This window comes from Cheilinus undulatus, linkage group 2 (genome assembly GCF_018320785.1).
Source record: "Cheilinus undulatus linkage group 2, ASM1832078v1, whole genome shotgun sequence".
NCBI lineage: Eukaryota > Metazoa > Chordata > Actinopteri > Labriformes > Labridae > Cheilinus > Cheilinus undulatus.
The window spans coordinates 31,952,509-31,963,134 of record NC_054866.1 but is presented as its reverse complement, the minus strand read 5'-3'; positions in this window follow the sequence as shown (position 1 = coordinate 31,963,134).

The window sequence follows — 10,626 nt, the reverse complement described above, 5'->3', positions numbered from 1 at the left end:
TTATCAGCAACAACTAAGCTATTTGAGAAGTTTTTTCAAATCCTTCTGTCCACTGATGAGATTTTATTCTTGTGCAGAATAAGTAACTAAAATGTGTGTGTGTGTGTGTGTTTTTGTATATATATAAAAGTCACAGAGCCCCTAAGGGGAGATGAACAGAAAAACAATGAAGGTACATCTTGGTACAAAAAGGTTTTCTGTGCTTTTGTGGAAATACTGTGACAGCACTAGAGAGTTTCCCACAACCACGCTGAGCCTTAGCATGACGTAGTTTCTGGTGTGTACTCAATGATTATTTTTTTCTATACTTGTCTCTTTGGGGACTCTTTAAAAAGCATGGGTGGTCTACAATGTCATGAGTTCCTATTTTGTATAAAATAACATAAAATCTTACCATTTGTATTGTGTTCTTCATTTGTATTTGGGGATCTGATAAAATCATAGCCTAGTTTAGAGAAATGAGAGCAGTATTGATCCTCTCATGAAGTTTTTCTGACCCTGAAAATCAGTAATCATGTGAACCAAATTTACAAACCACTTCCTCACTGTCAGGGAAAGATAGTAAGAAAATGTGATGTTTTTCAGGGGGTAAAAGCTCTAGTAGCTCACAAATGCTTACATAGCCTTCATGAACATCGGTGCATTTAGATTGATTCATTCCCAGCAGTGCGATGTTTTAATTTAACGGATTAAAATTATATTTATAAAATGGAATAGGATATCGTGAAGTGGTTATCTAGAACACACTGCAACATAATTTCCTGACTGTTCATGATGACTGAAGGGTCTTTAAACAGATCAGTCACCCCACAATCCTGAAAATCAGTCATCACGACCATGACCCTAAGTTTGGGTCATGTTCCCAGATTGTTTGGTTTATTTTGGGACTTCAGATCAACTGATTCAGTGATGACTTTGGCTGCCAGCCAGTCACTACACTGCGCTCACATACATTTACAATCAGAACACATCCACAGCATGTGCATTTCTGTGTGTTTTTAGAATGAGGACAGAGGGTAGGCGGTCGACCAGAAGCTTCTCTGGGAAAACACAAACTCAAACAGTAGAAATCACTCGAGTGCAGACTGGTGGAGACCCGGAGCAGGACCCTGCATTCCTCAGAACCCTCCGCCTCGGGCCGTGGCCTTTATTGCACGCTAAAAGAGAGATAGATATTAAAAAAAAAAATGAGAACAAAGGTAGGAAAATTAAGAGTGGGAAATATTACAGATAAAGACATAGTGGTGATTGTCCTGATGTGCCTCTGAAAGATACAAACGGGGTGACAAAGACCTCACAGGTCCCTCAGTGGGACATTCCTGCTCTTCTCAGGACCTCGTTTGTGCATCTGCAGGATGTTCATGAGTCTGAGACAGAGTTGCAGCATCCTGTATCATGACTCATTATTCTGCATCTGTCCAGAGCAAAGAAGAAGAGGGAGATCCTTTGTTTCCTCATTATTAGGAGTTTTTCTTAAAAACAGTTGTCTTGATAGCAGGAGTCAAGGGAAGCACAAAAACATCATTTTTTATCATGAAGAAATATTTGTCAATAAATCTTGTGGGTTATTCCTTATTAATCAAAGCGTCATTTTGCCAGTAATTTTAAATAGTAAAAAAATATGCATCATAGGTTAATAATCAACAGTCTGAACACCCAAAATATTGAATGGCTTATTTTCAGAGAGAAGCAACACATTCTTAAAAATAAGCATTTAAGCCATATAACATGTGACATATAAGCTTGGGACAGGCCAAAATAGATACAGATTTATTTTATTGTTCTCTCCTTTTTTACAAACAATATTAGGGCTTATGTGAAATGAGATGGGGGTTTTTATTCTTGAAATGCACCGGATGAAAATTGGGGGTCTTTTTATGTGGCCAATATTGTCACTGATATGAAACAGGTGGTTCATATCCATCTTTTTTTAACTTATCGGTACCTTATTCTTAGCCACCGTGATTTCTTGTGGGAATTCTGCATGTTTCTGAGGAACGAGGAACTGGTGTTTGCATAATGATGTTCTCTTTCCTATGGAGCTTACGCCACACTTCTCTCTTCATACAGACCGCTCGTGTGTGATGGTGGACCTTTCTTTGCGAAGAAATAAAAGCTTGTTGTCCAGCAAATGTCTAATATTTAATTTGTTCACCAGCAACAGAGAAAAATTACCATAACATAATCCTGATTATTAGAGATTCAGAGATCAAAATGTGTGAACGAACATCATTTGTTTCACCTCAGACAGGATGGTGTGATTATTCCTCTGCCTACTACTGAATGATGGGAGTGCAACACGAAACTCTTAATTTCTAAGCTAATCAGATTCTGCCACAACTTCCTTTGACCAATCATCATGCACCTGTCATATTTTAAATCAGCAATCCTCTCTCCTTCTGTCAGCTGGTCAGCATTAATGCATTTATTGCAATCAAGTAGGATCCATAAGTAGTGCATTTATTTTTTGCTTGCATTAGTTGCATGCTTTATTGTCCTTTCCAGTAATGTAAAATAAGTCCAAACTGCTCCTTAATGCCTCATGTTACTTATGAAAACTCACAGACAGCTTAACAGTAAACTGCACCTTGTTTTATCAAATATTTCCCCTTTAACAGTCCCTTATTTCCTTTTTAGTCCATAAGAAGTTCCCTTTTCTGTGGCTAAGTTCATGTCATAATCCTAAATCTACCAATAGTTTCTGATATTCTTTAAAAGTGATTTTACAAACTAGGCTCTTATTCTCCAGAAATTAGCCATAAAATGATGATTTTAAAGAATCTGATTTTAACATTCATTTTGTTTGGATAGTAGGCCTTTAATTCTTTTTTCCCCTCTGTCTCATAGACCCCAAAAAAGAGATAACGCCAATCAAGTCTAAACTGAAGCTAATACCCTTTTCATTCTTCTTCTTTTTTGTCTTCATCTTTTACAGAAATGCTCTCCAGCTGAGACACTGAAGAAACATGTCAGTGGGTGGATTTATTATGATTAATGTCCCGTATTCCATATAATCACCATGAAGCAGTGATGTTCATTTCTCGTCCCATGTAGCTATCAAAGTGTCTCTTTGTCACAATCCCTGTTGTTGTGACGTAGTTTAGCAGAAATTCAAATTTCTCTCCCACTCTTCCCCAGAGCCCCCTCACCATACCATTGCGTACTGAAAAGCCCCCCGTCCTCTGTAGCAGCTCAGACAATAGCCGCCTCTCATGCTGGGTAGACTGCCCCCCAAAACAACTCGCTCCCGGGTCTGGCCTCAGTGGCTCGGAAAGAATGACTTCTTTTCCTCTCCTTCCTTCCTTCAGACTTTCCTCAGCCGATGAGCACTCCTCTGTGAGCCATGCAGAGATAAACAGAAGCCGTGTGTAGTCATCAATCACAAAGGCTTGGCACATACAGAGGTGCATGGTAAGGACACTCAAATCAGTGCCTCAGGAGTGGAAATCTTAAAGGAGCAAAGTTCAAGACCAGAGTTTCAATTATTCCAGTCCAGATAAAGGTGTTTATTTGACAAGGTAGAGCCTTGTAAATAAATTAAATTCTCATTTATTACTCATATTGATGCTGTGCTACTGCAACTCTCTTTCCCAGATTACAGAGGTTGTATGGTAAAAAAAATAAACATCGTTTGAAAAGTCTGGAAAGTGTTCATATTTAACTCCCTCATAGTTTTAAGTTTTAACATTCAGGGTGCTTTTATAATATTGATTTTTCCTCTCACTCTAAGGGATAATTTGGAGTTATTACAGTTTTAGTTTTTGTAAAATTATAATGCACTCTAAATAATTTATCAAGTTTACCACCTGGAGTTGCATATCTTCCACAATGTAAAATGTTAGAACACTCTTTAGAATGCTCTTTGATCAGAAGAAAAAAAAAAGCACAATACTTTTGAAAGACCATCTGCTTTCACAGGTGGGAAGCCACTGGTGGATAACTTCACTCAAAAACCATAGCAATCCATCAGAAATGTGAGCAAACAAATCCCAACTCAGTGTAAAATGGCCAAATTTCAAACACATATATGAACACATCTTAACACTATATAAATAATTCCAACACTGAAGATCATTTCATTCAGGATGGAGTTAAAAATACACTTTGGGAGTTAAAATCAACTCTGACATGTTTAACCCTCAGTTCTTGCTGTGTAGAGATTTTTGAAAGTGTATGAGTGTTTAAAGACCCTGTGAAGTGAAATCCAAAGTTTTTGTCTTCGCACACTAGATGTGTTGGAATATGGTTGCTGTAAACATGTGTAAACACTGAGGTAGACACTAGATGTGACACTAGATGTGACTGAATTCTGGATTTGGACTGGTAGACAGTTTACACCTCTATTCTGGCTTGGTTTAATTTGGGCGGGGCAAATATATGGACTCATGACATCATAAGCCCACAGTGGGGGGAAAGACCCCACCCCTCTAACACTACAATATAAAATCACAGAGCAGTTCATCTCAGTACAGTCTGTTGTTAGCTGATGTCACTGCCTTTTTTGAACGTTAACAGTCAGTGAAATGCTGTTTTTTTGGTCATTGTGAGGTAAAGTTTCCAAATCTATCAGCCACGGTGGCCTATGGATCATTCAAAGTATCATTACAGAGATTTGAGCCAAAAAACAGACTTTGTCTCTTCTCTGGCTCAGAACCAGGCAGCTGCACTCTGATCACAAGGTCAACATTCAGATTGTAGCATTTTTATAATCTGAGAGGATCGTTTTTCTTCTGAGTGGGCGTGGCTTCAGCTCATTCAACTGACACGACCACACCATCCATCCCACCATCGTTTTTCATGATTTTGAAGCTTAATTTGATAAACTTAGAGGTGTTTTATTTGGCTGAAATTTGACCCGGGGGTTCATAACACAGTGACCTCTCATACAACAAACCTACATACAGATTTATTTTTACTTCACAGAGTTTTTAAAGGCTAGCTGTTTCCTGTCTCTCCACTACAGCTGTCAGTGGTAGCTTCTTATTGAACAAACATGTAAGAGGGTTTTATTCATTTCTTAATCAAACTCTGGCCCACAGAGGAAGTGACCTTATCAAAAATGTAAAACTATTTGCTACAACATGTGGCTCCCAACCCTTTTTGTCCTTGCATCTAAGAAAAGCAAAGCCCCCCTAGGACCCCCATAGAAAAATTAAGAATCCGTTTTAGTTTGTAGGGCATCCCAACAGAAAAGGCCTTCAGACACTTAATCTTGCTAAATGATCTACAGTATTCATAAACTATCAATTATGTATCAAAATCCAGAAATATATCCCTACTCTCATGATGACAACTGCAAAATGATTTTGGGGCAAACCTCATGTTGAGAGCAAAGACGCGGCACCATTTTTCAGGCCTGTGCTGAAGAAGGGGGAGCTAAATGATCATATCTATCTAGTGGCATGAATTTTGGGCAAACAGAAAAAGTCACTTACTGGCACAAAGACCATAAAGACAAGCATGCATGTGTCCATTTTAGAGGTTGTTATAGACGAGAAAATCCAAAACGGTTTGACTGATTGAATCTATTAAAAGTATTGCATATACTTTATGTCATGCAGCATCTCTCAGGCCATTTATATGGAGCCTCTTTCATGAACTGGCTTCCATTCCATACCAACTGAACAGCCCTGCCCTAAAGAAATCCACTGCAGGTCTTAATTTTCTCTAAAAGAGAAAACTGCCACAGAAGCTCAATAATAGAGAGACTAACGGACGGACATTTTCATTAGGATTCACTTTAATGTCACATTTAGGCCTCTGTACTCTCTGGGAACTGTGTGGGGGCAGGGAAGGGGGTTTCCTCCTTCTGTTTTCCTTTTCCAGTCTCATTCTCAAAACAATTGCCCCCCCCGACATTCCCAAACGCACTGTCCAGGATGTATCATATTAAATCCAGGGTGAAAAGGGGAAATTCTTGTAATTTGTCCACAAGGAATTTTAAGAGGTGCCTTAAAAAATGCTTCTTTTTATACAACATGGTTATAGACTCATAGCTGCACCTTTGCCTCCCCTGCTCACATGGTAGCCTTGAAGATACAGCCATGATTTACAGACCTTGAGAGGCTTAACATAGTTGTTTGGAAAACGGCTAGTGCTCTGCTATTGCTACAAACCATAAGAACTGCAAGGAAGTGAACACATCAACAAACCCTTACTTACATTTATGAATTATCTTTTTAAAGGAAAATCCAGTATGCATTGACAGTGTACCGACATAGAATCTGATGTTGCATGCAGGAAACTCTGCTGAAACACATTCGAATTTTGTGTTTATACTACATTGTGTCGGATCAAACAATCACAATTGTTATCTTTGCTGTAGAGGCAATATACAGCATCCAAATTTAGGATGTTGTGTGGATTTTTTTAACACAAGACCCCATAAACACCACATCACAGCAGGGGGGGAAACTGTTATGGTTTGTTATCAGCATTGGCCTCACATTTCCATCCAAACAGAGTGACAGAGCTCATATCTGCACCGGCAGTCCGCTCTAATGGCTTCAGGATGGAAGGATAAACAGACCAACAGAGATATCAGGTCATCAGAGGAGGTTTAGAGAGCAGACACGCTTTCTTCCTGCCATCTGTCTGATTTCTGATGCTCACCTGCTGTGACCATGTAGGAACAGGACACTCCAATATAACATTTTGATGCTGCTGCTTTTCTAAACTTTACAAATAACTTTAAACCATATAATCTGTGTTTTTTAATGATTCATATTGAAAAGTATTGCTATATAGGACAAAAAATGAAGTTTTATTTATATCCTAAAGCTGCCAAGAAAGAAAGAAAGACAGAAGTGGTGGTCAATTTAAAATAAAAAAGGCAAAAACTGACATTTCTGAAGTCCCTCTCCCAGCTCATATCAATGTAAATATTTGTTTTTGTGTTTTTAAAACTGGCAGAATGCAAAGAAGGGTACACTGTCTAGATTGCATAACAATTCCACATTTTTGTCTACTTATTTGTGTAGTTTAGTGTTCAGGGGTTTACTTGCAATCTTTGGTGACTATAAAAAAATACTAAAAACATTTGTTGTAACTGAATATATCATTTTATTGGCCTATATCCTGCCTATATTGGACAAAGTTATATGCTAAAGATATTGGTGAAACTTCACCTACTGGCTCAGTGGGTGACTAACAGTCATTGCTGCAAGTGGTGGCATAAGTTAGTCCACCAGGTGAAATGGTAACGTTACAAAAAAACCTTTATCACTGAGTACTATTTGACGTTTTAAGGCAAGCAGTTACCTACAATATACTCATCTTGTTTTACTGTGTTCTTAATTTGAGTAAATATACCTCTAATTTGGAATTACTTAAAGAAGACAAGTTCAGTCAACTTAAAAAGAAAAAACATATGTGGAATCTAGACAAATTTCTTTTGTGCAACTGCTAAAATTGATAAATTGAGTTAACTCAACTCCACTCATTCGAGTCTGTTTAACCTAGGTTTAGTTGACTTTTCTTTAAAAAATTTAGTACCTGCTACACAAAAAAATGTTAGATTAAACTTACCTGAATTATTCTTCTGAGATTACTTAAAAACATTAAGTTCAGTCAACAAAAAAATTGTATCTAGATCGAGATAAACATATTGCGTGCAACTGCTAAACTTAATAAAATTAAGTAGGATCAACAAAAACATTTTTTTATTAATGCTGGATACACACACGTCATGTTGTGAACAACTTTTCTGTCACTAATAAACTGTGATCTCACAAGCATGCAGCAAGTGAACTTTAAATATGAGAAAACTTTAGGTTACAACAAAAATTTAGAGTGCCAACCACTTTTTGCAAGGCTTCACCAGGAAGAGTACTGATGATTAGCCTGTAATGCTTAGTTACTTAAAAAGGGCTATCAGTGTGTTTACTATCCCATGAAATCTCTTGCCTGGTAAAGCTCAGAATTTTTACCTCGCACTGAGTTCAAGTTTGCTGTGCAAGAGTTTGGCAGAGAAATACAGAGAAAAAAGATCCCCGCAGCTCTCTCACGGCCTTCTTATTTAGCTGCCACCAAATGAAAATAAAGAAAAAAATGTCTAAAAATCATAGCTTGAAATAGACCATGGAGACACCATGCTCTGAGGACACAGCAAAATAAACTCCAGTAATGTTCTTAAAACATGATAAAGCCTTGACAAACTGTCCTTATTGAACCAATATAAAATAAAGCACATATTTTCTCTCACCAGTGTCTCTGTTTCCCTTCAGGACTCTGACAGTAGTGACTTGGTATCATCGCCCGCTCCTGTGGCTCACACACTCAGTGGTGATCCGCTTGGCAGTCACAGACAGCAGACGGTGTTTTCCAGCAGCAAAGGTTACAGAGATCAGTGTGCATGACACATCCCAACACTCTTTGATCTGCCTCCAGCTGCATGGACGCAGATAGTTCACACAGGATCAAATAATACTGAGATTAAATGGTCGCTGTAGTTTGAAAACAGTTTGATGACTGTGAAAAGCAATAAAGGTAATTAGAAAAAGGTCTCCAAGCACACATTTAAGTCCCAAATAAAAAGTTTTAAAATTGTAAAATGGCTGAGTGGACCCAATCATGGACTGTGAACTTTAGGAAGTTGTTCATCCCTTGTAGGTTCAGTGTTTTTGGGGGCATGCCAAATGGGGAACTTAATGTCCCACTGGGGTACCATTAGCTATTTAGCTATTTTATTTTACTTTGTTTGTGCAGCTTAAAGACTTTAAAGTTTTACAACAAAAATAATTTGAATGGGGTACAAGTTTAGCTCAGTCCACTGAGAAAGTCTGACCTTGCAAAGTAGACGGATTCACCACTGTGTCATCAGTCACATCCATCTTGAAAAGCTCCAATCCTCATTTTTTTTTGCCGAACTGAAAACAGCTCTATCCTGTCAGTGTCATTTGACGAGAATGAGGCAGTAGCTACGGGTGGGGTTAAGTTGCATTGTGAGCAATTGCTGTCTCCAATATAGCAATTAGCTTGGATGTAGCTATAATATAGTGGTAGTTTTATCAGTACTGGACCACATTTATATATATAAAGAAATGCAGAAATAACCTGGGCAACCTGTGTACATGGGGCGCGCCTTAAACCACTTGTTCATCTGTACTTTATTAAATAAAGAGTATAGACCAGCACTGAAAGCTTTTCATGATGGGAAAAAGAAAGATGTTTTTTTCGCTCTTCTGCCAACCTGCTTTGGTACGAGTTTGTGAATGTTATTGATGGGGTTGAGTTGTACTGCCACAGTAGCAGTATGCTTGGATGTAGTTGTAGAAAAATAGCAGTTTCATCAGACCTTAACCACATTTCTTTATTAAAACCAGAGCAAAAAGCCTCACCTAAAGTTTTTCTTTGCAGAGAAGATGTTTTTAAACTTCTTCCAATAGGTTTTGCATTAATTTTTGCCACCAACATGCTTCGCTGTTCACGGTGGCGCTAGCCTGCACAGCTCAGGTTTGCACTGGAGCTGCACATGTCTACTACCTCATATGTCTTGTCGCTCTGATTAGTCCTCTGATTCATGTTTTTTACTTTTATTGCTGTAGGGCACATCTGGAAAAGAGACCTTAGTCTCAGTGAGTTCTCCCTGCTAAAATAAAGGATAAATAAATTTATACTGTACATCCATGCAATGGATATATGGAACAGTCTATCTGGTGTGTCAGCTTAGAGAAAGTCGCCCCATGCAAACACGCAACAGGCATCATTACTTTGTTTGCAGGTTCAGTGTTATGTAAAGTGGTACAGTTGGACCCAGAATGCGGAAACGGAGGAGCAGATTTTAACAGTTTTATTGTGCAGGTAAGTGAACAAGGGAGGGGGAATTCCAAGAGTCCAGGTGAGTGAGAGAGTGTGCTGGTGCTGGCTGCGGTGATCTGAGCTGGAGGCACTGGAAGAAGAGGAGAGGCATGTTAGAGGTAAGTCCACAAATATCAAGCACTGGAAATCACTGATAATAATCATCAGTAGAACACTGGAAACTTCTCTGAGGATCTCGAGAGAGAGTGAGCCTGGAGCTGGAGTTTACCGTGAGGTAAGGTAGGCAAGACTCAGGCGCTGTAGAGAGCTGCAGCCGATCTTAAGTAGTGCCCGTCAAATAAGTGATTCGCTGCAGGTGTGGCCTCTCCACAGCACCGGGGGGGGAGGGGTGGATGCCTCAGGGAGAGCAGAGTAAGGGTAGCAACCAGCACGAGATTCAGAAAAGCGGAAGTTTACCAAAGTAAGACAATGAATACAAAATAAAACACCACATTCAGTTCCTAACCTTGGACCTTTCATGTATCTTCACACCCACTCTCTCCTCCTTATAGCTATTTCTTATCCTTTACCCTTGTCAAAGTAATGCTATCAACTATCAGAAACTGCCCAACTGTATTAGCCCAAACAGCACAATATCATAAACAAAACCAGTGTCAAAACTAGAATTTGTTGCTCTTGTAACTTCATAACTTAACTTGTTAGTTTCTGGATCAAAGATATAGTCAACTTAAATTTACTCAAAATAAAAATGTGACTTCTGTGGACACTTACTTACTGTATTGTAGTTGCTATGTTATTTATTTTCTTAGATATTTCTTATTTATCTGTCTTATACACCTTTTTATATTGATTTATACAAGTAGAGGA